The sequence below is a fragment of the Dermacentor andersoni genome, chromosome 11 (genome assembly GCF_023375885.2).
Source record: "Dermacentor andersoni chromosome 11, qqDerAnde1_hic_scaffold, whole genome shotgun sequence".
In the NCBI taxonomy this organism is placed as follows: Eukaryota; Metazoa; Arthropoda; class Arachnida; order Ixodida; family Ixodidae; genus Dermacentor; species Dermacentor andersoni.
Window position 1 is genome coordinate 90,678,312 of NC_092824.1, and position 25,635 is coordinate 90,703,946.

Below are 25,635 nucleotides of genomic sequence, written 5' to 3' on the forward strand. Positions count from 1 at the left end.
GTGTGTGTGTGTGTGTGTGTGTGTTCTCGCTATAAGGACAGTTTGCTATTGCCGAAGCGAGTTGGCATTGGCGCTACTTGACAGACGACGTCGAAAACGCATGATACGCTCGAAGTTCGCAACGTTCACTTTTCTTTCCGCCCCCTTCTTCCCGCTACGCGATTGGCTTACGCTGGACGGCCGTTATCTTTCTCGGCCATCGGAGCGGCAGATCGTTCCGAGATAAGGCAATGCAACGCCGCTGAGTCAAGCTTGCTGCGCCTTCGCCGCGGAAAGCGGTGGGCGGTCCCGTGTGCCGGCAAACGGTCGGCGGCTGGCGGGGAGATCTCTATCTCCCCACGTTCGAGCGCCAACGCTCAGTCGCGTGTTGAAAGTGGTACCGTTATATGCGCAGCTCGACGACGATCGTGAGCCTCTCGGGCAGAGATTGTCCTTAGGAGCTATAGCCCCGGAGACAATGGCGCGGCGCACGGGGCCTATAAGGCCACTGAACAGGAGAGACTCGGTTTTAATCGGCACGGCTTTTGCAACGCCTCGAGTCCCACCAGTATACGTCGGTGGGAGATGGGGTCGTTCGTATTGAATTGTTTGTTGTCGATTATAACGTTCCGTATAGCGACGCACGGGCTATGGGAGTTCAAGGCTCCGTATAAGATCTGACCACATGCGGTTATTCATACCATCTGAGCTCGCGTGCCGTGCTTTTGGAGCACGGTGCACGCGTGTCCTTAGCGTTTAGACGAGGCCGGGAGTCGAACCCGAGACTTCGTGCCCGGCAGCAGTGCTCCATAGCTACGGAGCCACCGTGACGGGCTCGTCCACACGTTTAGGGGGAGAGGGCATATTTTCATTCAGGAGATCACGTTCCAGCGAGGCTGACGCGCTTGGTATCAGCGCTTGGCATCAGCGCTGGGCTTAGTATCGAGGTATCCTAGCTTGCGCGCACGCGCATGTGTGTGTGTGTGTGTTTGTGTGTGTGGTATCTTGAATAAACAAATAAGCAAACATAAACATAAAAGAAAGCATAAACAAATAAAATTTACTTACGGCACGGGAGTGACGTGTTTTTGTGTGCATGTGACGCATCGCAGAGATCAGAATGAATGCAGTGAGTGTTCGGTTTAAGCGATATGCGCCTATACTGCGAAATTCGAGACTTGCCAATCGGATAAGCTGTGCCTTTGCGGGATTGGCGATATTGCATTTGCATGCATATATACCTTTGCGTACGATTCGTGGGAGAGAGATGTTTATCTCCGCCCGCATATAGATAGGTGCGCGAGCACTCTTGCTTGGTCACGAGAGTGACTATATATATATACGTTCCGCAGCCAGCGGCGGCCACGAGTTTTCGGGGCACATTGTGCTTTGACTGGCGGAAACAGCAGCACGAGCCACGGGGCCTGAAGCTGCATGTGCAACTCGATTCAGTTTCTGAATTAACGCGAGCCTTACGCCCTCACAAATCTAAACGAGGCACCTATGGGAGATGTATACGAAGGGTCCATTCGATTCGAACGCTGTAGAGGCTCTAGAGAGACTTCTTGCAGTGGTATCGTTCGCACTTGGGTATAGTTTTTATGTATAGGCTCAGTATTGAATGAAACAAGTTTTAATCCTTAGCAACAAACACATTGTGGTATACGGCTGCTAATGCGTTGTTTTCGATCACTTTTATTTTTGTTCTTTTCGGATTTTTTATTTGAAACCCGTCGCGAGGAGCCTCACGTGCATGCTCGCGCGAACGAACGCTGCTTGCGCGCAGCGAAGCACGAACGGAACGCGCGGAGTGATACCTTTTCTTGACCGAACTTCTTGCGCAGCTTCCGCAGCGTAGACTGCTATGTATGGAACGGAGTATGGCGACCGAGACTTCAGTGCCAGTTCTTACTGTCGCCTGCGGCACACTACCTTTCTGACTCGGAGGATCAGGCGGAACAATTGCCGGCTATGTATGCCAGGCTAACCCCGCCTGCTTCAACATCACCACCACCACCACCACCACCTCCTACCTTTCTGACGATCGCAGGGAGTGCTGTAAACTCGTCTTGCTCGAAGCCCGCGCCGAGTGAAACGGAATAGCGAAGTGCGACCCCTTGTAAACTATAGTTCAGAAAGTGCGGGCTAATCGAATGGCCTTGTAGTTTGCATGTGACGTCACGGATGCCGCTCCTCGCCGTGGTGCGTTTACCAAAAATCCGCGATGACGACGGTGCACCATATCATCGCGCGTATATCGTTATTTTCTCTTTAGTTTTTTGACGGTGACTGTTTAACGGATTATCCCTTTTGTCAAACTCTTGCTCGGTGCAAGACGTGTCTGTCGTGCTGGCAGGTTTCTTGTTTCTGCAGCTTATCGACGCACTAGTACCCTAAGAAGGCGGTCGCTATGACGTCAATGTAATTGGCATCTATATGTTATTGAATGCATTTACCGCGTGGTTGTCTTAATGTGGGCGTCGACATGCAGACTGTGCGTCTGCTCATGAAGCAAATGTGTACTACTAAGGAAAAAGTCTGATGCGTTTACATCACTCACCGGTAGACTAACCTTTGAAGCCCTGCGTTGACAATTTCGAAGCCTAGTGACTGTCATCTCTGACTACGTACAAAACAGTTTATTTCATTCATTGGAACCACTCATTAAAGGTCTCATTTGGCAGATAGCGTAAGTCTGTCTCGTTAGCTCCATTACTCCTGGAAGCCTGACATTACTTTCACGACAAATCGATGTGTGATGTTAGCTGATTAACAATAACTCACTAATTCACTTTGTAGTTGTTTACTTTAGGTGACAAACTTTAGGTACACGCATACAGATCAAATCATATATCAGTTCCGGGAGGGACATCTCAAGACATGTTAACCGTCATGGTTTAACTGAATCTGTACAGCATCAAAATGTACATGCGTTTATTGCGAGCCACCTCCCCCCCCCCCCCCCCCCTTACCTATCAGTTCATCATCTTCCTATTTCGTATAGTTCATCATTAGCTGCCGCAGTGACTCTGGCATTGCTCTTCCGAGCAGGAGGTCGCGGGGGCGATTCGTGGTCGCGGCGGCCAGAAAACCAGATGCGTTCCGTTCGAGGCGGAATGCAAAACACGCTGATTCACATCGATTTTATGTGCCGGTTAAAGAACCCCATGTTGCCAGAACAAAGCCGCATCCCTCCATTCCTCATGACCAACTGCGCAGCTTCAGGACCACTTGTTCTTCCTTTTCCTTCTCCCTTTCTTTCCTTTTTTTTTTTCTTCTTTTGTCCGCTATCTCCTCCTTCAGTGTAGGGTAACAAACCAGGTGAAACTTATGCACCTGGTTTCAACTACGTTAATTAACCTCACGACCTTTTCTCTCTCTCTATCTCTCTCTCTCTCTCGGTACGTTAAATGCCTCAATTTAAGACCTCGTATAATCCACTACTCGTCTCATCCATCGCTTGAACCATATTGTTACGTGTAGAAAGACACAGACAAAAGAGGCTATTTACAGACTATTTACACTAGAATGGAGCCAGAGCGCCAGGCCGACATTCACTCGCGCCAAGGGCACCGACCCACTTCGTCGTCGTTCTCATGGCGGCTCGTCTCTCGGGTATTTACCGATCATATCGTAATACTACCCCCCGGCGGCAAAAGCGCCGTCACGGTGCAGTTAAATATCCAAGGCACGTGGAGAGTTGTAGGGCTTGAGTCGGGCGACGTGGACAATGTCACTGGTAGTCACAGCAGAGGACGTAGTGGGCGTGGCGAGAACGATTTCGTAGGTGACATCTGTCACTTGGCGAAGCACGCGATATGGGCCGGTATAACAGGAAAGCAGTTTCTCACAAAGGCCAACTTTACGCGATGGTGACCAAAGTAACACGAGGGTGCCGGGGACAAAAGTGACATCACGGTGACGGAGGTCGTAGCGCTGCTTTTGTTTGTCTTGAGAGACTTGTAGCCGAGCGCGCGCAAGTTGGCGAGCATGGTCAGCATGGGCGATAGCATCACGGGCATAAGCGCTAGTTGATGCTGTGTTGGACGGAAGCACAGTTTCCAGCGGTAGCGTCGGTTCACGGCCATACAAGAGGTAAAAAGGAGAAAAGCCAGCAGTGTCGAGACGGGAAGAGTTATACGCAAAGGTGATGTAAGGTAGAGCCTGGTCCCAATCACGGTGGTCGTCTGAAACGTATTTGGATAGCATGTCTGTAAGGGTGCGGTTCAAACGCTCAGTGAGGCCGTTCGTTTGAGGGTGGTAGGAGGTGGTAAACTTATGCTGTATTGCGCAGGCACGCATGATGTCGTCAATTACTTTGGCTAAGAACGTACGGCCACGGTCTGTTAGCAATTGACGCGGAGCACCATGAATCAAAATGATATCATGCAGGAGGAAGTCCGCAACATCAGTTGCGCAACTGGTCGGAAGAGCGCGTGTTACGGCATAGCGGGTCGCGTAGTCCGCCGCGACTGCAACCCACTTGTTTCCTGATGTAGATTCCGGAAATGGGCCGAGAAGGTCTAAGCCGACACGATGGAAGGGCTCGGCAGGGATGTCGAGCGGCTGTAGGTAACCAGCGGGGAGCTGGGAAGGCTTCTTGCGTCGTTGGCAAAGTTCACAGGCGGCGACGTAACGTCGCACGGAACGGGCAAGGCCCGGCCAGAAAAAACGGCGACGTACACGGTCATAGGTTCGAGATACGCCGAGGTGTCCTGCCGTTGGTGCGTCGTGAAGCTCTTCTAAAACGGTTGAGCGGAGGTGTTTAGGCACGACAAGTAGGAACTCAGAGCCGTCCGGATGAAGGTTACGACGGTACAGAGTACCATCGCGGAGGACGAAGAGGCGTAGTGTGGCGTCGGCCGGAGTGTGTTCAAAACGGTCGATGAGTGCTCTGATGTAGGCGTCACGACGTTGCTCGTCGGCGAAATGAAGCAGCTGCGACACAGAGAATATGCAAGCTGCACTGGTAATATTGGAGGAGTCAGGGTCGTCAACAGGGTAACGCGACAAGCTGTCAGCGTCTTGGTGCAGGCGGCCAGACTTGTACACGACGGAATATGAAAATTCTTGTAGCCTCAAAGCCCATCGACCAAGCCGGCCTGTAGGATCTCTTAGCGATGAGAGCCAGCAGAGAGCATGATGGTCAGTGACTACGGAAAAAGGGCGACCGTAAAGGTAAGGACGGAACTTCGCTACCGCCCAGACTACAGCAAGGCATTCTCGTTCCGTAATGGAGTAGTTGCGCTCCGGTGGTGTGAGGAGGCGGCTGGCATAAGCAATAACGCGATCCTGGCCACGCTGACGCTGGGCTAAGACGGCACCTACGCCATGACCGCTGGCATCTGTACGCAATTCTGTAGGGGCATCAGGGTCGAAGTGGGCGAGGATGGGTGGTGAGGAGAGAAGAGTAACGAGACGAGAGAAGGCGGCGGCTTCTGCAGTACCCCACGAGAACTGTACGCCTTTCTTCAAAAGATTAGTGAGGGGTCTAGCAATTGCCGCAAAATCTTGAATAAAACGACGAAAGTACGAGCATAGCCCTACAAAACTTCGAACGTCGGCGGCTGTCTTCGGAACCGGATAGTTTCGGACAGCGCGAGTTTTGTCAGGATCAGGCTGTACTCCGGAAGCGTCAACGAGGTGGCCCAGAACAGTAATTTGGCGGCGGCCGAAACGACATTTGGACGAGTTAAGTTGCAGCTTCGCCTTTCGAAATACATCAAGTATAGCTGTGAGACGCTCAAGGTGAGTGTCGAACGTGGGTGAGAAGACGATGACGTCGTCGAGGTAGCAGAGACATGTGGACCATTTGAAACCTCGGAGCAAGGAGTCCATCATACGCTCAAAGGTGGCAGGGGCGTTGCATAATCCAAACGGCATTACTTTAAATTGGTATAGGCCATCAGGTGTGATGAACGCGGTTTTTTCTCTGTCCATATCGTCAACAGCAATCTGCCAGTATCCAGAACGAAGATCAATAGAAGAGAAATAGCTGGAACCATGGAGGCAGTCAAGGGCGTCGTCTATACGTGGGAGCGGGTAGACGTCTTTCTTAGTAATTTTGTTCAGATGACGGTAGTCTACACAGAAGCGCCACGTGCCATCCTTCTTCTTAACCAACACTACAGGTGACGCCCAGGGACTCGAAGAAGGCTCAATGATGTTTTTGTCTAGCATTTTGTTGACTTCGCTTTGAATAACTTGGCGTTCCGACGCAGAAACCCGGTACGGTCGTCGGTGAATAGGAGTAGCATCGCCAGTAAGAATCCGATGCTTGACCGCGAGCGTCTGGCCTAAAGGGCGATCGTCGAAGTCGAAAATATCTCTGTAGGCCGATAATACTCGATAAAGGTCTTCAGCCTGCGCAGAAGACAGGTCCGTCGCAACCATTTTCTCTATCTTGGGATCGGCGGCCGAGGCTGGCACGAGAGGCCTGCTAAGCTCGCAAGAAGGATCGGTTGATAAATTTGCCACGTGATGGTCGCCGAGACAATCAACGTTGGCAAGGCAAATACCTTGTGGTAGAATTTGCTTCGCCAATCCAAAGTTAAAGATAGGCATGAAAGTGCGGTTCGCAGTAACAGTAAGTATACTGTGAGGCACGGTAACGTCATACTGTAGTGGAATGTCGCGCAGAGGAGTGACGAGGTACTCGCCATCAGGGACTGGTGGGGAAGACAAGAGTTCAATATAGGCTATTGATTTTGGCGGCAGGCAAATAAAGCCAGTGGGGCGTAGGCGGCACTGGGGTGCGTCAGAAGGTTCTGCGAGAATCGGTAACTCAAGGCGAAGGGTACTGGCAGAGCAGTCAATAAGAGCAGAATGCGCGGAGAGAAAATCGAGGCCGAGAATGAGGTCGTGGGGGCAATGAGCAATCACGGTGAAGAGGACAGGAGTGTGGCGGCCGGCGATGCTAACACGTGCCGTACACATGCCGATGATAGGCACAGTACCACCATCCGCAACGCGGACGACGCGTGCCGACGCTGGAGTGAGGAGCTTGTTCAGTCGTCGTCGGAAGGCAGCACTCATAATAGAAAGATGTGCCCCTGTGTCGATGAGTGCCGTGACAGGATAGCCATCAACGTCAACGTCAAGAAGGTTTTGGTTCGTGTTTAACGTGAGCAGAGGATTTGAGGGCAGTGTGGACAACGCAGCTTCACCTCCAGAAGCTGCAGTGCCTAGTTTTCCGGCTGGGCCCGGGAGGTGATAGGCGGCGAAGAGAAGCGGCGGGGTTGGGGCGAACGGGACTGACGGCGTCGAGGTGAGGGCGAGCGGCTGTAGCGAAGGTTCGGAGCAGGAGCATCAGCGGCAGTGGATTCATGGCGGGTAGTATAGGAAACGGAAGGTCCAAAGGTGCGGGAGTAAGTGGCGGCGTATGTCCGAGGAGGCGGAGGCCAACGGTTGCGGCAGTGACGAGCGACGTGGCCGATGCGACAGCAGTGAAAGCAGATTGGTCTGTCATCAGGGGTACGCCAATCGGACGGGTTGCGGCGAGATGTGGCGGAAAAGGACTGTCGGGGACGAGGAGGGCCGGTAGAGAACTGGGGAACGCTGGGTTGAGATGTTGAACACACGGAGTTCAGACCCATGTTCTCAAATTCCTGTCGGACTACGGCCTGAATCATGGCAATCGTGGTTGCTGGCGGATCGGGAGGCGTCGTGGAGAAAGCTGGCGAACAGGCGGCCTCAAGCTCGCGGCGAACAATACGGGTGACGTCGTCACAGGTGGTGGCCTGACGCGATCGACCCTCACATGTCGACGTAGCAGCGGTGTTGGGTAGCCGCGTGATGTGGTGTGTGATACGACGGCTCTTGGCTTGTTCAAGGCGACGGCATTCTTTAATGATGTCGTCGATTGTCGAGACATTGCCGAAAACAAGCAAATTGAAAGCGTCGTCGGCGATGCCTTTTAGGACATGTGACACTTTATCTGATTCAGACATAGCATCGTCAGCTTTGCGGCATAGAGCCAAGACGTCGAAGATGTAGGAAACGTACGGCTCTGTAGATGTCTGAACGCGAGACGCAAGAGCCTTTCTCGCGGCAACCTTGCGGCCAATGGGGTCGCCGAACAGTTCCCGTAGCTGTTCTTTGAAAGAGTCCCAACTGCTGATGTCTTCGTCATGCGTCTGGTACCACACGCGTGGCGTGCCGCCAAGATAAAAGATGACATTGGCGAGCATAATGGTTGGGTCCCACCTGTTGTTAGCGCTGGCATGTTGATATAGCTTGAGCCATTCGTCAACGTCCTGTCCCTCCAGGCCAGAGAACACACCAGGGTCGCGATGTTGGGCAACCGTGACGACGGGAGCAGTCGGGCCAGCCGAAGCCGTTGCAGAGGCGGGCTCGTCACCGGGAGGCATGGTGACAAGCTCGACGTACCGACCACTCCGGAGTTCCGTGGCGAGGACGGGGATCGCTGACCTCCACCAGAATGTTACGTGTAGAAAGACACAGACAAAAGAGGCTATTTACAGACTATTTACACTAGAATGGAGCCAGAGCGCCAGGCCGACATTCACTCGCGCCAAGGGCACCGACCCACTTCGTCGTCGTTCTCATGGCGGCTCGTCTCTCGGGTATTTACCGATCATATCGTAATAATATTGACACGTCTTCCCGGTTCAGCCGCACTACTCGCTTTAAGCAACTCACCTGCTGCGGCCGTTTTCGTTCTGTCCCACTCTGAACGGGAAATAGCAAGATGCACAGCGCTCTTCGGGACTTCCTGCAGATGTTGCAGAAACTGTAGGTGGCGCCTAACGCTGGGCGCGTGCTCTCCGCATTGGGCTTGAAAATGGGGCCCGCGCGGCCTTCCAGCGACCTTCCTCAATCATTGTCGCCCGGCTCGTGACCCTTGCCACCACCACCACTCGTATAGGTACATCTACGAATGCGCTCTATGGGGTAGCGCCGTGGTGGGAAAAGAAAAAAAAAGGCGCGTTGGTCCAGCCGCTTATTTTGGACAGGCGGTCCAATCGATCGCCGCACCTTTCGAGGTTTGCGTCTCTCGTGACGCCCTATACCTTTCCCGTGTAGTCGGGCCTGCCGAGTTCTCCCTTTCTTTCTTTTTCTTTCTTTCAGCAACCCAAGTTCTTGCGAACTTACACCCGTTGGCTTGTGTTATTTACAGCTCCGCGACGTTCTTTGTTTGTTTGTTTTCTACTCTCACGTTCGTTGCCAGGGTGAAAATTGCCGGTCGCGCTATTCCGATCGATTCGATACCGTCGTCGAGTCGTGTCACGAGCTGGTCCTTCGAGAACCGGCTTAATTCGACTGCCGTATACTCGCTCCGGCTTCTTTCTTTTTCTGTTCTCGTCTGTAGTGCTCATACTTTGCTTTCGATTTTCATGTGCCGGCCTCTTTTTTTTTTCTCTGCTTATTTCTCTCTTTCATTTTCTCTACTCTTTGCGGGTAGACTGTGGGTGTTCCTTTCGGGAGACAAATGCTAGCCCATTTTTTTTTCTATTTCGCTGTGTGTTTATTTATGTACATTTACATGATTTATTGTAACTGTAATAACAATGTCATCCATGGGCGTTCTTGCACTGTTTCTCCGTGTGCGCGACGCGACGAGGCCCACGTGACGCACTGCAGGAAGCCACGCCAACGATCGAGCCTCGATAAAGCGAAAATCCAACTCGCGTACTGTCCCGATTTAGCGAACGTTTCGCAATTACGCGCAAAGAGCTTATAAAGCTGACGAGTCGAGTGCTTTTTCAACACAACGCATTCCTTGATCTCGCAAGGTGCTTCGCGCCTCCCCTGGTCTTGCGGCGCGCTACACTGAGAGAGGGGTCTCGAGACAATGAGAGATAGGTGAAAGCGTAATTTACGGAGGAGTCTGGTGCATCGCGGTTTTAACAGCCGCGAGAGGTTAGTAGAACTAAACTTTAACCCAAGCTGAAACAAAAGGATGCTTGGTTATGCCCGCGTTAAAGCAGCCACCGTGGGAATCTGCTACGTTTCCGTCCGGTTCTTTCCGAAATAGAATAACCTCGTGGCGGTGCTGCTTCCTCGCCGTGTAAAACGCCGCGCTGGCCTTCTTTCGTATTCGTGCGTTTTAATCGTCCCAGAATGGTTAAATTACGCTCGCGGCGCACTTCCGAGTCAAAAAAACAGGTTTAACTGCCAGCTTGGCCGTCGTCTCCGCGGACGCGTTCGGCTTCGTTGCAAGGCCCGTGCCAGATGAGCACACGGTTGTCGTCGCAGCCTCTTCTCTCCTTCCGCTTCTTTTCGTCTTTTATTTTTCTGTTTTGACGTCCTCTCTTCAAGCTTCACTTGCGTCCGGCGTCGCGCCCTCCCCGTGTTGTGTGTGTGCGCTCAGGGCGTGGTGTCGTTTTCGCGCTTGCCCGAGCGAATAGCTGCAGTGCCGCGTCGGGAGCGGAGCCGAGCGTGTCGCGGCGTCCAGCGGTGCAGAACGACGGGACTACTATATACAGCGGGCGCGCTGCTTGCAAGTTCGGCGTCCGCGAGTCCCCCCCCCCCCCCCCCCCCCCCCTGTCGCTTCTTTCTGAGCGAAGATGTTGCGTGAGAAAGACGTCTTTATTTGCCTTTCAGATGCGCCGCTGCAGCATCAGAGGTGCCACAACGTCTGATAGACCTCTATTGCTGGTCGTCTACAAGACGTCTTCTTTTATCTGTCGGACGTCCGTCGCCTCGTTTACGGTTGCGCGCCCGCGCTGCTCCCAGCTCGTACGCGCCCCTGTCGCGTCTTTCTGAGCGAACATATGCTGCGCGGCTAGAGATGTATCGTTGCCTTTCAGAAAAGGCTTCTTCGCGGGGTTCGTGGTAGACACCTGGTAGACTTCACTTAGTAGCAGTCTACAAGACACCTTTATCTGGGCGAAGGAACACTTAATTTCTCAATTTCGCCCTAAAGTTGTGATTACCAAGGCACATAGTGAAACACTGTTAGTTAACTAACGTCAGGCTTTGATTCACTATGGTAGTTACGTCTCCCTTTTCAAGCAATCCAGATGATATGGCGGAATTTCGCTACCTGCCACTGATATTTTTAGTGAGCATATTTCGACTAAAAATTAAAAGAAAGAAATCACCTGGTATTAGGCCTCTGGTAGACCTCTGTTAGTAGTCGTCCACAAGGTGTCTTCTTTATCTGCACAAAGGAACACTAAGAAAATAATATTATGTCAAGCTGAACTGGTAAACTGCGCATATAAAATACCAGAAAGGTCGCCCTTATCCAAAGCGGTGGCTTTAAGCCGAAAATGACGCGGACTATATGTCGGTGGCTTAATGGTGAATCGCAGGCGGTCGAAATTAATTCGGAGTCCCCCACTAAGGCGTGCCTTATTATCATATTGTGGTTTGGACGCGTAAAACTCCTGACCCAAACTTCTTTTTTTATTATTCGTTAAGATTTGCCCGATTCATTACCGCATGGATCTCGATCCCGATCGCGTCTTCTGGGAACTGGTTTACTGCTTACTGATAAAGAATTTCTTAAAACTTTTTTTGCGCACAAGAATGGGCAGAATACTATACGTTGTAGTTTGAATACTCGGTCTAGGGTGAAAAATTTGGGAAGGAAATTCTTACTAAGTACTAAGGACGAGAAGTAACGACTAACCTTTTTGGTTGAAAGAGATGAAGGTATGTAACGTGAGTCGTTCCATGCATTTCTAGTAGAAATGACGTATGAAGCAGCGCCTGCTCGAGTGTCGCTCGAGCACTGTAACTTAATCTTGCAATAATGCTTTTACTTGTTTGCTTCTGCCTCTAGCACGATAATGCGCGATAAATGAAGTACGAGTAGGATTAAGGGCACGCATTCAGCAGACAAGTGAACTTTTCCTTCCGTAGGAAGCCCAAGAGGGAGGCGAATATGACGTTATCGCGTGTCCGCCGAGAGATGTCCATCCTTCAAGGGGGTGGCGGGGAGCATCAAGCTCTGTAGGTGGAAGTGTGCGTAAGCCATGGGCGCGCACAATACTGAAGGTATTACTAGAGCCGTTACGCACCCTCAACATGTAACGGAAGTTAGTACGCCGGAAAGATATATATCCGTCTCGGTGTTACGTAATCTGCACGCGTGCGCTACTGAGCCTGACACGTTACGAGACAAAACGAGAACCGGAAGGGGATTAGGGGCGTCGCGCTCGTCCACATCCGGGGTATGTACTATGCGAACCAAACCGTCTCGGACCGCTTTTGGAATTCGAAACGGGGAAAGGAAGAACGCGCCGACCACGCGCAATTTGAGTGACGGCAGCAGGCGTCCCTTATCTCTCTCTCTCCCTCCCTCCCTCTCTCCTTCTCTCTCGTTATCCGTAGCTTTATTATCCTTCATACTAAAAAAAAAAAAAACCGTCCATCGCAACATCGTCCTTCAGGGCGAAGCAGGCCGATTCTCTGCGTTCCTCTGGGTCGTACATTGAGAACCCAGCGCAGCGCGCACGCTCGCGGTCCCGTACACCGCATTTGCGCCATGACTTCCTTTCTTCGACCGTTGGCCGGCATCCAGGAGAAAGATCTAGGCTGAGCGGCTCCGCAACGGGGTCTCTTCTTCACCGACTTCTTTTTTTTTTTTTCATCGTTGAAGGGCCGGACGCGTGTTGGCGTGAAAAAAGGAGCGGCGAGGTTGTCGGCGAGGTGAACTTAAAAGGCACCTTTCCCTCCTTCCCCGCTCCTCCGCTGCCAAACGATCGTCCGTTCGCTCCCACGTTCGTTTGTTTCGGCGTCCACGCGGTTCCGCCGCTTTTTCACTGCCATCTAGACTCCGTCTCGCTAATTCCGTGCACTGCAGCGAACGCTGGCGCTTGTGTTAGCAGTGTCAGCGGGAGAAAGGAAGCTGGAAATAAGGGCGTGATGGATGTTTTGACGAGTTGGTGCTCCGTTAATATGAAAGAGAGAGAGAGAAATAACCTTTATTTATATAAACGGCAGATTGGTGGGGAGGGGGGCAACCCCGCCTAGATAGCGGCTAGAAGCCCTTGAGCTCTAGCGGCATCCTCGGCCTGCTGGACAGCCAAAAGTTTCTTTTTTAGAGCGCAGCTCTTTGGCGTCCGTTCCTGGGTTTCGCGTCGTCGTCGGCGTTGTCGTCGGCCTCGTAACCAGCTCCGCCCCCCTTTCATCCCCCCAGCGCTAGCAGCGACCGACTGATACCGCTGGATGCCGCTGACGCCGCTAGAGAGTCAAGATAACGTGACTGCATAGAACACCGTCGCCGCCATGCAGAAAGAGGAGGAAAGGGTCCCCCCCCCCCCCTGTTCTTGTGTGGCGGATAGGGTGCTCTTCAGTTGCCGACGCGCCGGTTATTTCACGTAGGCCCCGGCACGTCGACGAATACGTGACCACCTTCCCACGGCTAGACCTGGTTCTTAGCGCTGCGGAAGCGAGGGTATCATATTGTTTGTGTCGGCATCGGCGGCGTTGTCCCTGAAACCAACTCCGCAGCTGGGGTTGACTCACTATCGGCGTCAGCGGCATCAGTCAGTCGCTGCTATCTCTTCCCTCCTCCCTTTATCGTGTTGTCCGCTTGCTGCGCGCGCTTCTGCCCCCATCGTTTGCCGCTGGGTGTACACGCCGCCCCCCTCCCCCCTCTTCCTGCGAGTCTCCGGTTGTCAAAGCGCCGGCTCGAACTTAATTCCTTTCTTCGCTCCTCTTCCAATGCAACCCCTGTGCGGTGGCAATCAGAGAGCCAGATCGGTGGCGGCGGATCTGTATATGTGCACCGCCCGAGCCGAAATTGCCGCTGCCGTTCGCCCTGTGCGGTGGCAATCAGAGAGCCAGATCGGTGGCGGCGGATCTGTATATGTGCACCGCCCGAGCCGAAATTGCCGCTGGTGTACCAAGTCGAACATATATCAGTCTATTTCTCCGACCACAAAGCTTCCTTCATGACTGTCAAGAACTGTTAGTGGAGTCTTTGTTAAAGGAATACGTGTGAAAAATAAAAAAAAAATTCTGTGATAGCGCATACATGTGTTGCTCGATTTCTTTGCCTCAATCTATCGAAAAGGTGAAACAGCTTATTTGCTGCGCTCAAATTTCGCATTAGGAAGTAACGTAATCGTCGGTAATTTTTTCTTCGTCTTTTTTTTATCGCGAGAAAAGAGTTACTGGCCGGGACAAGTTCAAGAAGTCAGCACAAGCTTAGCTAAGTGTTGCATTCCTGAACTTGTCACGGCCCTTCTTTCCATTTCTGTTTATCGGTCGATATGGCTGCATGAAAAAAAAAGTTTGCGAAGGACGCCCCGAAGTCAAACTGTTGGAGCGACCAGCTCCTATAAGACTAGTGTACTTCAGAATTGAGGAGATTCGGCAAGTGCAGAGTAAATAAGGCACAGTGGTATTTGACATTTTATACAAAATAAAAATGAGACATTTAATCATATTTATACATTTTATTATTTAGAAAAGAGCAAGGCATTCAAAATTAACAGTAGAAAAGTGCTATACAATATAATACATACAGTGTACGTTGCTTAAACTTACTTAAATGAAGTTACATGCTTACATGGTGTTAGCTAGAAGCGAGTTCGAGATAGGTATGACGGAGATATTTAACGGTAAATCTTCCGCAATGGGCGTTAATTCTGGGTAAAAATAGGTTACCTTGTTGGCTGATGCGGTAACAAAAAACGTTTGCTGCTCAAGCGTGGAGGGCTCCTCAGTTGTGCCCTACTAATCCTTCCGTGAAGCATTCATTGAGCCGGGCGGGGGGCGATCGCAGGAGGCCAGTAGAGGAGCCCTTCTCCTTCTCATTTTTCACGTCGACTGACGCGATCCGCGTAGCGTTTGCGGCACTGCACGGATATTCTGAGGCAGAGTATGAACCCGTCCGCTCGCTTACTCGTCCGTAGTGCAACATGTAGCCAGCTCGCTCGCTTTCCTCTCGAATTAGCGCGCGGTCTGCCGGCGCTTGGCGCGTGATGGATGGAGATGCGACGCAGGAAGCGAGAATCCAGTGCGATGCTTGCGCCGCCTAGTGCGCTACGCTCGGAGAACGGGGGCGCATCTTTTCTGCGCATAACTAAGAAAGCGAGCGACGGGGGCCTTCCTGGCCTCCTTATTATTCTCTCTCCCTCTCTGTTTCCCCTTTTTTGTTGTTGTTGGATGAAAGCGGCATGCATCTGGTTTAAGCAAGATTAGGATTGGGCTGCCTAGACGTTCGTGTTAGGTTTGTAATTATGCGCCCTTATTACGCGACCTTTCGAAAGCTGCTAGCCCATTCCCGCAATTGCTGTTTAGTGACTTCTAGAAGAGCAAGTATAACTTTCGGGGCAGTTATTTTGTATTAATCATTCCATTGTTTCGTATTTGCAAGAAATTGCGGCGTAACCCACCTCACGGTGACTGTCGACGGCAATGCGTTAGCATTGAATCAACGTAGCCACACGGTGTATTTCCACTGTTGAAACGAGTTTTCGAAACCATTTTGTTTCACTCTAACGGTGTAAATTATTTAACAACGTGGATTTGTTCGAAATGTTCAAGATAGGGTATTCGTGTTTACGGAACAGTGACTATTCGATTCGAACACCCAATATATGATTCGTTATTCGGAAGTGTTTAATATGCGCAAACCTCTAAAGAGCGTCGGAAGCGAGCGAGAGAGAGCGAGTCTTCAATTTTTATGCCAGCGTCCGACGCTCGTCGGTAGCGCGAGTATCGTGTCGCCGCCGGTTAGGCCAACGTTTGACGCTCGTCGGTAGCGCGAGTATCGCGTCGCCGCCGGTGGCGCGTTCGGTGGTGTCGTCAGTGGCACTCTGCTTGCGGCGCCGCCGGAGGAGCGCGCACGCTTTGCGAGTTTCTTCTCGGCGGTTCTGGCTGGCGCATCCTTGGCACGGCGTAGCAAGGAGAGGGACCGCTCGGCTCCGGTGACCCCAGATGGAACGATAGCCTCTCATGCTTCGGAGCCGCGATCGCTTCCCGGCTGGCCGTCCGCGACGGTCGGCGCTCGCGGGCGGGTAGCAGCGGTGGCAGCGTCGCATTTGGCGGCGATCGGCGGCGCAAAAGTTGCCAGTTCGCGATCGGCCAAGGACGCGAGTCGCGACGCCGGTCTCCTTCTCCCCGAGTCGTCGCTGTGCTGCCGCCGACAGTGAGTGGGGCGGGCTTCGCCGCGACGTCGATAGGATAAGGAACTAATGAATGGAAGGAAGACACGCAGGGTTGCTCTCGCTCTCACGTGGTCGCGTGCACGGCGGGCGCGCGTGCCCGACGCTCGTCGTGTCTGCGGCGATTGTCGAGGGTGACGAAACGCGCGTCGCCCTGTGAGGCAACAACGGCTTCCTCGACAAGGTAATGGTGCCTGCTTTTGGGCGAGAGAGGAGAGGGCGGGGGGGAGGCAAGTGAATGGGAGGTAGTGTTTCGCTGTATTTGAAATTGTCTCCCTACGCGATAAAACCCTTTATTCATGATGTTGCGAGAAATGGTGCGATAGGAGCGGGGTTTGAGGATGCGCGCCGCGCCCAACCTCCCCGTAGAATTGGTAGAAGAAATACGCAGTGGCATTGTGCTCGGTATTCCCACACTCGCTGTCGTTTCGAACCCAGATACAGAGGCGAGGATTATTTATTTCAACAGACTGCAGCCCCGAAAGGCCATCGCAGGAAGGGGGAGTGCGAGATATAAAGATGGTAAAAGTAAGCAAGACACAATGGCTAACAGTTTGTAAAAACGGCAGGCAATAAAGATCGGAAATTACTAGATAAAGCACTCCAGTGTTTGTAGCTGGGACAACATAACTGTATTTAAACGACTTGGTTTGTGGTGATGAAAATTAGACATGTTCAACTCAAGATAGCGTCAAGTGGCTGTAGGTTTAGTGGATCGCTATGTAAGCGGCGAGGACCATACTGTGGTAACGGCGCTGACTGGGCCGGAGCGCATGGGCGTTCCCTTGCTTGAAAATGTCTGTTATTTAATGGGTACTTCTGCTACAAACCATTCGTGCTCCACCGGAAGGGAAGAGGAAGTGAGGTGTCAAGCGTACGGTACCGAAAGCAAGAGGGTGATGCCAGAGTTTGGCTTCTCTACTCTTGCCGTGATGCTGATGCGACCATCTTCTCCACACGAACTTTCAGAAAGATCGTTATCATCCGATTTTTGTGTCCACTGCAGGACGAAGGCCTCTCCCAACCGTTGCAACCGACATCCGACTCTACTGGCTGTGACCTTCTGCTTTTAAATTTACGCTCCAGTGAATTGCGCCACGACAGCTCTTTTTCTTTTTATCGCTAGCGTGGCGCCTGTTGTGGATTGTGAATTCGCTCGTTTCAAACGAGCAAGCAGTTGATGGGAAATTATAAGATACGTGAGAGGAAGTCCTGAAGTGTGTGGAGCTTCGCTGCGACCGTCTGTGTTTTTTTAATTACACACAAATTAGGCTACACGAGCATTCGTTCATTCCGCTGCCCTTAAAACGCGGACGCAGGACCTGGTAATCGAACCCGCGACCTCGTGCGCAGCAACAAAACACCCGGTTAACTGCTGGGCCGCTGAAGAATGCAGCTACCATTCTGCCGACAAACTGTCTTCGCAGTGCATAGCAATGCATTTGTGCTTTTGCTCAGGGAAGACCTGCAATTTTCTTTTGCTTCTACTTCCGCGCTCGCGTCCGCCCAGTCAGTGACAAAGTAAAAGCACTTTTGCTCTGAGCGTGTGCTCATTCCAGCGTTGACAGCCCGTCTGTCTCGCCCGGGTCGAACAAGGGGGTCGCGTAATTTTTCGCCCTACAAGCAATAAAGGCAATGTACGAGTGGTGGGTCTACATTGTCTTATTTTTTTTCATCTCCTATTCCTCGTGGAGAGTGCTAGCGTGAACGCGGTCAACGACTGATTGGTTGCTCTGCTCTGGTCTGTCTGTCTGTCTGTCTATGGTCTAGTACAGGTGCAGTCACTGTAGTCTGGTGGAGACTGTCTATAGTCGGTGCAGTCTGGTGGAGACTGTCTATAGTCGGTGCAGTCTGGTGGAGACTGTCTATAGTCGGTGCAGTCTGGTGGAGACTGTCTATAGTCGGTGCAGTCTGGTGGAGACTGTCTATAGTCGGTGCAGTATGGTGGAGACTGTCTATAGTCGGTGCAGTCTGGTGGATACAGTCTATAGTCGGTGCAGTCTGGTGGATACAGTCTACTGTCGGTGCAGTCTGGTGGATACAGTCTACTGTCGGTGCAGTCTGGTGGATACAGTCTACTGTCGGTCCAGTCGGTGGAGACAGCCGAGTTTTGCTATCCCGCATCTGTACGCCGTTGCGTGCCACGGCGCACTGAAACGGCGAAGCGCTGGTGTTCCTCTTCGAGGTCCATGGCGGCTTCGGGTCTGCTTCGCTTTGTGGGCGCCTTTAGTGCGTAGCCATCGCCGCTCCGTTACTTCGTCGCTGAAATGGCCGCGGTTGTTCCCGTGGATAACGGCGCACCCTCGATTGAGGCAGTGCAAGGAAGCAGTGAAGACAAAAAGCGGGGGATAACCGAGAAGCTCGCCTCATTACTTACCGCAATAAAAACATGACACGATTCGCGTTGTATACGTTACACGCAAGCGCGTTAAAAAGGAGCGCTTGTCCCATATCCAAAAGTATAGGCGTGTGTGTGTGTGTGTGTGTGCCTTATTAGGTCATCAGCATTCAAGAATATCCTTTTTCACTTGCACTGCTTCCTTATTCGAATCCACGCAAACCGGTCGCTAAAGCGATGCTGGTGGAGTTCGTCGTGTTCAGAAGTGAAGTGTCTTGCGACTATAGAGAGTTTTAGCTCTGCGTTTACAGTCCGCTTCGCTCGGACTTGTGTATTCTGACGAATTGCGCACAGCCGCTGCGCGGGAATGCTATAGTGCGCGTGCGCACAGTTTTCATATCGGCAGTGCGAACTGAAGTGCATCCCTCGCCTACGCTGTCGAGCTTGGTGAGTTAAACGCGACGGTGTCACCGTTTGACTTCGTCGTTTTGCAGCCGAAAGGTGATCGCGCATCGCTCCTGTCTCCGGGACGCGCGATTATCGAATATGCAAAATGAACGCAGTTCTCTGGAGTGCCTGAGATGTTTTTTGCTATGCCCTGTTGTTAGTGTTTTTTTTCTTCATTTGCTTCACATGGTTCGCGATGCTCAATTTTGTTTAAATGGCATTTCTAAACAATGATCTGCTGCCTTTGTGTTTGCTAACGCCGCGCAAACGCCAAGGCGGGGGCCTGCGGCTTCGTTAAGCTGTCCACGTGGCAGCTTTTTCTGCATGCCCCTCGCGTCATGTACTGATGCAAATAAACTTACCGCTTACCCCCAGAGAAACAGCAAAATGGGGTTTGACTCAGCAAAATGTGGTCTGACTCAGCAAAATGGGGTTTGACTCAGCAAAATGGGGTTTGACTCAGCAAAATGGGGTTTGACTCAGCAAAATGGGGTTTGACTCAGCAAAATGGGGTTTGACTCAGCAAAATGGGGTTTGACTCAGCAAAATGGGGTTTGACTCAGCAAAATGGGGTTTGACTCAGCAAAATGGGGTTTGACTCAGCAAAATGGGGTTTGACTCAGCAAAATGGGGTTTCACGCAGCAAAATGGGGTTTGACGACTGTTCTCTGCTGCTTAAGTTACGTCCGTATGTAGCCTGATCGTATGGCACGTCTCTTTCAGCGTGCACCGACTGTCCGGTGCTGCGGAAACGGACGTGACGCAAGAAACCTGGGGGCGGACACTGTTTCTGTGAGTGCTTTTTCATTTGCATTTTGTACGCCTCGTATAGCTGTTAATCGTCTGCACGTGAAAAAAAACTGTCGAGAAAACGACGTCATTGCATTTGTCTCGGCTCCTCAGCCCACATTGTTAATGCTTTCAGAACGTCGAGTGTTTAGTTCTGTGCAGTGATTTACCGCTCTACATGCTGTGCGACATGAGCGTTCCATATTTTAATATAATTCACCTAACTTTCCATAGCGGGAGCGCCAAGATATTAACGTGCGCCCTTGTGAGTTATGCCGGTGCTTGACGTAATGTCGGCATTTTGTTGCTACCTGAATACAACGATACCTATAGCGGAAGAAGTATACAGCGGCAACCACACAGGGCGCATTTCCAGCGTATTCCTGGCGCAGGCGCGTCTATTCCACCGTGCGCGATGATGCTTCCGCAATTCCTGCCAAAATATACTTCATGTAAATTGAAGAATATAGCGGATACCTACCTCGGAAGTGCCGACGCTGCGCTGAAACGTGCGTGACTATCGCGCGCTGTTAAATGTATGCGGTGACGGCGCGAGACGCGGTGCATGAAATACGTCGAAAGTACGCCTCATGTAGTCGCCATTTCACGACATGTCCTAGACGTCACGACGACAACGCTCTGGCTAAGGGTCACCACGGTGTGAAATGTTAGGTTACGCTCTATCAGAAAATTAAGCATTTGAAATTGCCAAAGAAATCCGTCAATAAATCAAAATCAAATTTGGTTACGTCACACCGCCGTGCATCACACGTCACATTGCCGTGCCGCGTGAAGTTTGAGAAGAAAATGTTCTTTGTTTTCCGCATAATATCAGCAACTTTATCCTGCCAAAGAGATTGTAAAGGACACCTTTACAGCCTAAACTGATTCACTGTTGCACTTCAGTGTCTCTCTCAGCTTCCCGCAGTGAAACGCTCCGCTGGTGGTTACTTCCGCGAGTTGGCTTCAAAGGGCGCATACTGCGCAGCGCCGGTCTTGCATTGCGTGCGCGACCGCCGCGCGCGCGATGCTCACGCACTGCCAACAACAGCCGAATTAGCGCGTTCCTCGCGCACTTCCTTCCGTTTCCTGTGGGAGAGGTCGGCGGCGTCGGCGCCGTGCTCACACAGGTGTGCGCGCCTCTATAAGCCACCGCTGGTGGACCGCGTCTTTCTGACAGGGGCGATCAGCGCGCGACGTTCGCCCCCACGCATGCGTCCGGAGGAAAGACGAGGCAGGTTCCCATGGACCGCGCAGCTAGCGCTGCGGTCGGCGTTTGCGGTCCGCGACACAATAGAGGGGCTGCATGGGTCCCGCGCGGGCAGTCGCAGCTGAAGTGCTGCTGTAAGTCGCTAGATTGCTGGCTGGTTCCGCGCCTTTCCCAACGTATATAAAAGCGCGTCTAGACGTATATAGTGTACACACAACCGCGCTTGGGAGAACTGTCGCGTATGCGTCGTGCTCGTTGGGGTCTTATCGGATGAGGGAGAGAGACTCGACCGAAAGGGGCCGCGGGGAAGGGAAGGAGTGCGAAACAGGGGTGGACTTTGGAAACCCGAAACTAAATTTGGGCATGTGCGTGAGCCCAGCGCGAGCGATGAGGCGCGACGCGCCCGAAAAACCTTCTGGGACGCGCGTCTTCAGGTGCGGTGCGGTTCGTGGGAACGCGAGCATGTGTGCGTGCGAGTGCGTGCGTGTGTGAAAATATGCGCGCCACGCCGCATCGCACGCTGAAGAAAAATCGCGCCTTTATATACATGCTGCCCCGAAGCTTGCCATGCCTGCTGTTGCTGTGCCCTATACGTGTCTGGTTGATAGATTTGTCGCGTGTATACGGTGCAGCCCCCCCCCCCCCCCCCCCCACTTTCTTGCGGTGTGAGAGGCCGCATGCAGATTCTGCGTGCTGCGTGGACTGAATTCTTGTGCGGGCAAGTGTTCTGACCATGCGGCGAGGCGGGGCGCGGATTAGTTTCATATATTCGCACGCGACTCGCGTTTGGAGTCCGCGCAGAATAGGGCGAGGAAAGAAAAGTGCAACAGAAAATAATCTCTTGCTTCGCGTCCAGTGGTTGTGCGCGCGTCCTTCCTTGTAGCGCGCGCGCGGGTCGGTCTCGTGCTGTTTTTGGACCAAATTAGGAGGGCGATCTACGTACGCGTTTCTACGAAATTCGCGCGCGCGCGCGGTTTTCCTTGCTTTTGTCATCGCGTCTTGCGTGTATGCGTATCCGCAGTGATGCTTGATATGCACACTGTGATGCTTCGATACACTAACGCGCAGTTTGCGTGAATAGCTAGCCAGTACGCAGAAATGGCTCGTCGCCTTGTATGCATTGAGCGTGGTGTTTTCAAGCGTTGGCATAGGCGTTCTCTGGTACGTGCCCTCATTCCCTCCCGCTTACATTTTGATGAGCGATGGGCGGGGCGGTCTTTGGCGCTCAAGACATTTTGTGACATTTAAACCGCCTTCATGGAATTATGAAAGAACCCTAAGCACGTGCAGTAAAATATAACAAACTTTACGAGCAGTAAAACATCGCGTATGTCATTCACGTTTGTGCCTCCAGGCCCTTGTTTTTCAAGGGCTCTAAGGAGGCAGTAGTGCTCCAGGTAATTTCACCATCTAATATATTTTCGGTATTGCATCATTCTTTCACGATGGATTTTATTGCACATAGAACACGCCATTTCTCATCGACATAATCTTACTACAGATAGATTTTACGCACTCTAGAGCAACTATTTTTAAGGCCCCTTTACAGCCACTTTACATTAACCCCATAGAACTCATAACTACATTGCGAACTCATCACCACTGCCTTGGCGCTCTTTGGCCACACTTGGCCCTTGCGCCAATAAACACTACATATCATCATCATCACGTTTGTGGATGTGCGCCCGGTTAATCTGTCCCATGACCTGTTGCGGCGCGTCAGAAGGTGACGGTTTCGGGTTCGAACTTCAGCACAAGGTTTAAAGTTTGATCTTCCAGCTGTGACGGCCTCATTCCCTTGAGGGTAATAGTGCAAAAAAGAAAAGAAAAACAGCTATCCCGGTGCCTGCTAAAGAACTAGGAATGTTAAAAATGAATCCGGAGCCTCAGCTACGGCGTTTCTCATTGACCATGTGTTGCTTTGGACGTTGACCTCAAATCAATCAATCTCGTTTTGCCATAACGCAATATTGTTAGCGTCTGGTGCTAATGAATTCCTGAAGCGAGCGCCTTTATCACAAGCGCCCTACTCACTAAACGTCTGTGCTGGTCGCTAGCTGTTTCCTCCGACTTCTTATCGGGTCGTGAGGCAACGAGCCGTGGCCAGGCGAGGGAGAAAGTTTTAACGTCCACGAAGGAACCGTGTGTAGTGTATATAACTTCAAGCGTGAGAGCCATCGGCGCGCGATGCCGTCTTTCGTGTCTGGTCCTGCGCGCACGCAAGCTGGACGGTGGCACGGCAACGCGAACCTTGCCGAAAGCGAACGGGAGGGGAGGGGGGCCTCGCCCAGCCCGTTTGTCGCCTGCAAACAGAGCTTGACGGGTTGCGTGGAAGCGCGCGAAGCGGACATTCTTTAAATCTTCGAAGTGGGACTGGCCGCGCGCTTATTTCTCCCGGCGAGTCCTTTGAGCAGCAGGGCCAAGCCGACCGCTTCTTCGTCTGGCCAGACCGGATTCGCTTTCTTTTCTTCTACGTCTGGCGTCCTGTAGCGGCGCGTTTGCCCGTTGTCAGTGACGGGTGCTTGCGTCAGCGACTCGCCGCTTTTAGAAGGTAAATATTGTCCTGTTTGATCCGGCTTGCTTTTGTGTAAAGGGAGGGGGCTGTCTTTTTGTCTGGGAAACCTGTAAGCGCGCGGAATCGCTGGGCCTCACTTTTGAGATGTTGCCGAGCCTTCCCTGTGGACGTTGAGAATACACGTAGTGGGTACGACTTGTGCTGCTGTCCGTTGGAGAGGAAAACACAAGCCAAGTTTTCCGAACGAGGACGAACTTCAATTCGGCTCGAGCGACATTGGCTGCTCGGTCAAAGCTTGCCAAAAATGTCACTATCCTTCTACCCCCCTCACTCCCCCTCCATACACCCCCCTCCCATTCCAACGCACCAAAGTACTAAAAAAATATGTCTTGTATTTCAACGGGTTGTTTATTCAGGACAACGAAAATTTAGCAGAGAAACAACATGTTTTATGTAGACTTCTGTGCAAGGGCACCCAGGCGCGGCGAGCAGGCCACTTTTGCACCCTTATCGCGTGTCGTGATTGCGGCATATTTTGTACAACAGTGCGAAGTTGTGCACTAGTTCGTTGGTTGAGCAGCATCCAGGTTTAGAAAGAAAGACCCGCGAAAGGAGGCAATCCGCGCATGTGTTCAGCATTCCAGTTTTGCGGTTGCTTGCGCTGTTCTTCTCTTCCCTGAGATTATATCACGTTCTTTTCTTTTAAGGACACTTGGAACTATCGCATGTAGGTCGCGTGGAGTCGCGTCAGAAATCGGCAGTGGCAGTCGTACTCAGCACTGTCGCAACTACAGCTACCGGTGCAGTTAGTCCTGCCGTGAGAACGGACGCGCTCGCGCCGTTGTTCGCCGCGACTCGCGAGCAAGAGGGTCTCCGCGGTGTGCCCGCAAGTGCGCTCCGTCGCATGCCAGCGGGCCGATACATAAGCAGCGTTCTTCTCACGTTTACCGCGTCGTGTCGCGCTCCCCCCACGGTTTCTTTTTTTCTTTTTTTTTCCTCGCGGTTGAGTGGCGCGCGTTTGGGCCGCAGCCAGTCATACCGGCGCAATTACAGGCTCCCAGCTGCCGCAGCCGTCCTGCCTGTCGCGATCTCTCGGAGGGGGGGGACACCCCGTCGCAGCAGCAGCAGCAGCAGCTGGTAGAGCGAGCTTCGTGGCGCTGCCACCCTTTCTGTATGCGTCTCGCAAGACGTATATGCGAGCCCGTCGCGCTGTGTTTCTGACCCGCGCACGCCTTCTCAAGCTGAATGCCGACCTCGAGACCGACCCGCCGGTCAACCTCGTCGAACACGTGAGCTGTCACTCCCCCCCTTTAAATGGAAACAATTGTCGAACGTTGGAGATCTACATAGGCCGACATAACGCATGTTTGCGACTTCACACTCACTTTCCTTTTTTTTTTTTTTTGTAGGCTGTCACCACCTACCGTTCGCAGTTCTCAGTTTGTGCGCCGTTGACAACTCGTTACCCCCCACCTTGGCGCTATTTGGCCCCACCTGGCCCTTGCGCTAGTAAACATCCAATAACCAGCCAGTCGCTCAGGCTATATGTCATTTGTCGGTGCTCACTCACGTTCTAAATCTCGCGCGTACTCACGCTAAGTACGCTCATCCCGCGTTCGCACTTCGTCACTTCCGTTCGCTCTTACCGGCATCAAGTCACGTGCTTTCGTCCACACTCACACTCGCTGGCAGCCGTTCGCGTTCGTGTATTCATGTCCGCTCAACATTACTACCACCAACTTGAGGTCGTGCTCGCGCCCACTGACACCAGGCGGCACTCGCTAGCGTTCCGTCTAACGCCTGTGGAAGTATGTGGCAGCGATATATATCATGACCCGGTGAAATACACCGGCCTATGGAGATACGCTCGTCTTGCTTTGGTGACTGCTATATACGCAATGTCACGTATAGTGGGGAAGGGAGAAGTATATTGTAAGATCTAGTAACGGACGACACAGCTTCGCTAAATGTTCCGATGTGGTTTGAGATGTTCTGGAACGTGTAGTTGCAACACAGTAGCGGGAAGCTAAGAAAGAATAAAAGAAAATAAATGAGGTACTTATGTAGTCGCAGGTGTGTACATTTACGCAGATAAGATAATGTACGCATATAAACGATCTCCCCATTACGCTCGTTGCTCAGTGTGCTTTTCAAGAGAAAAAAAGAAAAGGTCGATAGAAGATTATCAGTGATAGTCATCAGCCTACAAAGGCTATCAGGCTTATCAGAAGCCTATGAGAAGCCTATTTTTGGTGTCTTTCCTAAAGGA

At 52.0% G+C, this 25,635-nt stretch overlaps 1 protein-coding gene across 5 annotated transcripts in view; it reads left to right on the forward strand.

The window, feature by feature from the left end:
* The window catches only part of LOC126539023 (uncharacterized), a 240,793-nt gene that overhangs the window by 59,377 nt on the left and 155,781 nt on the right, over positions 1-25,635 (forward strand). For 3 of the 5 annotated variants that reach the window (XM_055075141.2, XM_055075140.2, XM_050185710.3), the window contains exon 2: positions 19,576-19,644. The exons of 1 other annotated variant lie outside the window; for it this stretch is intronic. The gene's annotated coding sequence lies outside the window, so the exon portion shown is untranslated. Of the gene's footprint in view, positions 1-19,575; positions 19,645-24,028; positions 24,656-25,635 lie in introns of those variants that run through there. One more of the 5 variants, XM_055075142.2, reaches the window with a different exon arrangement.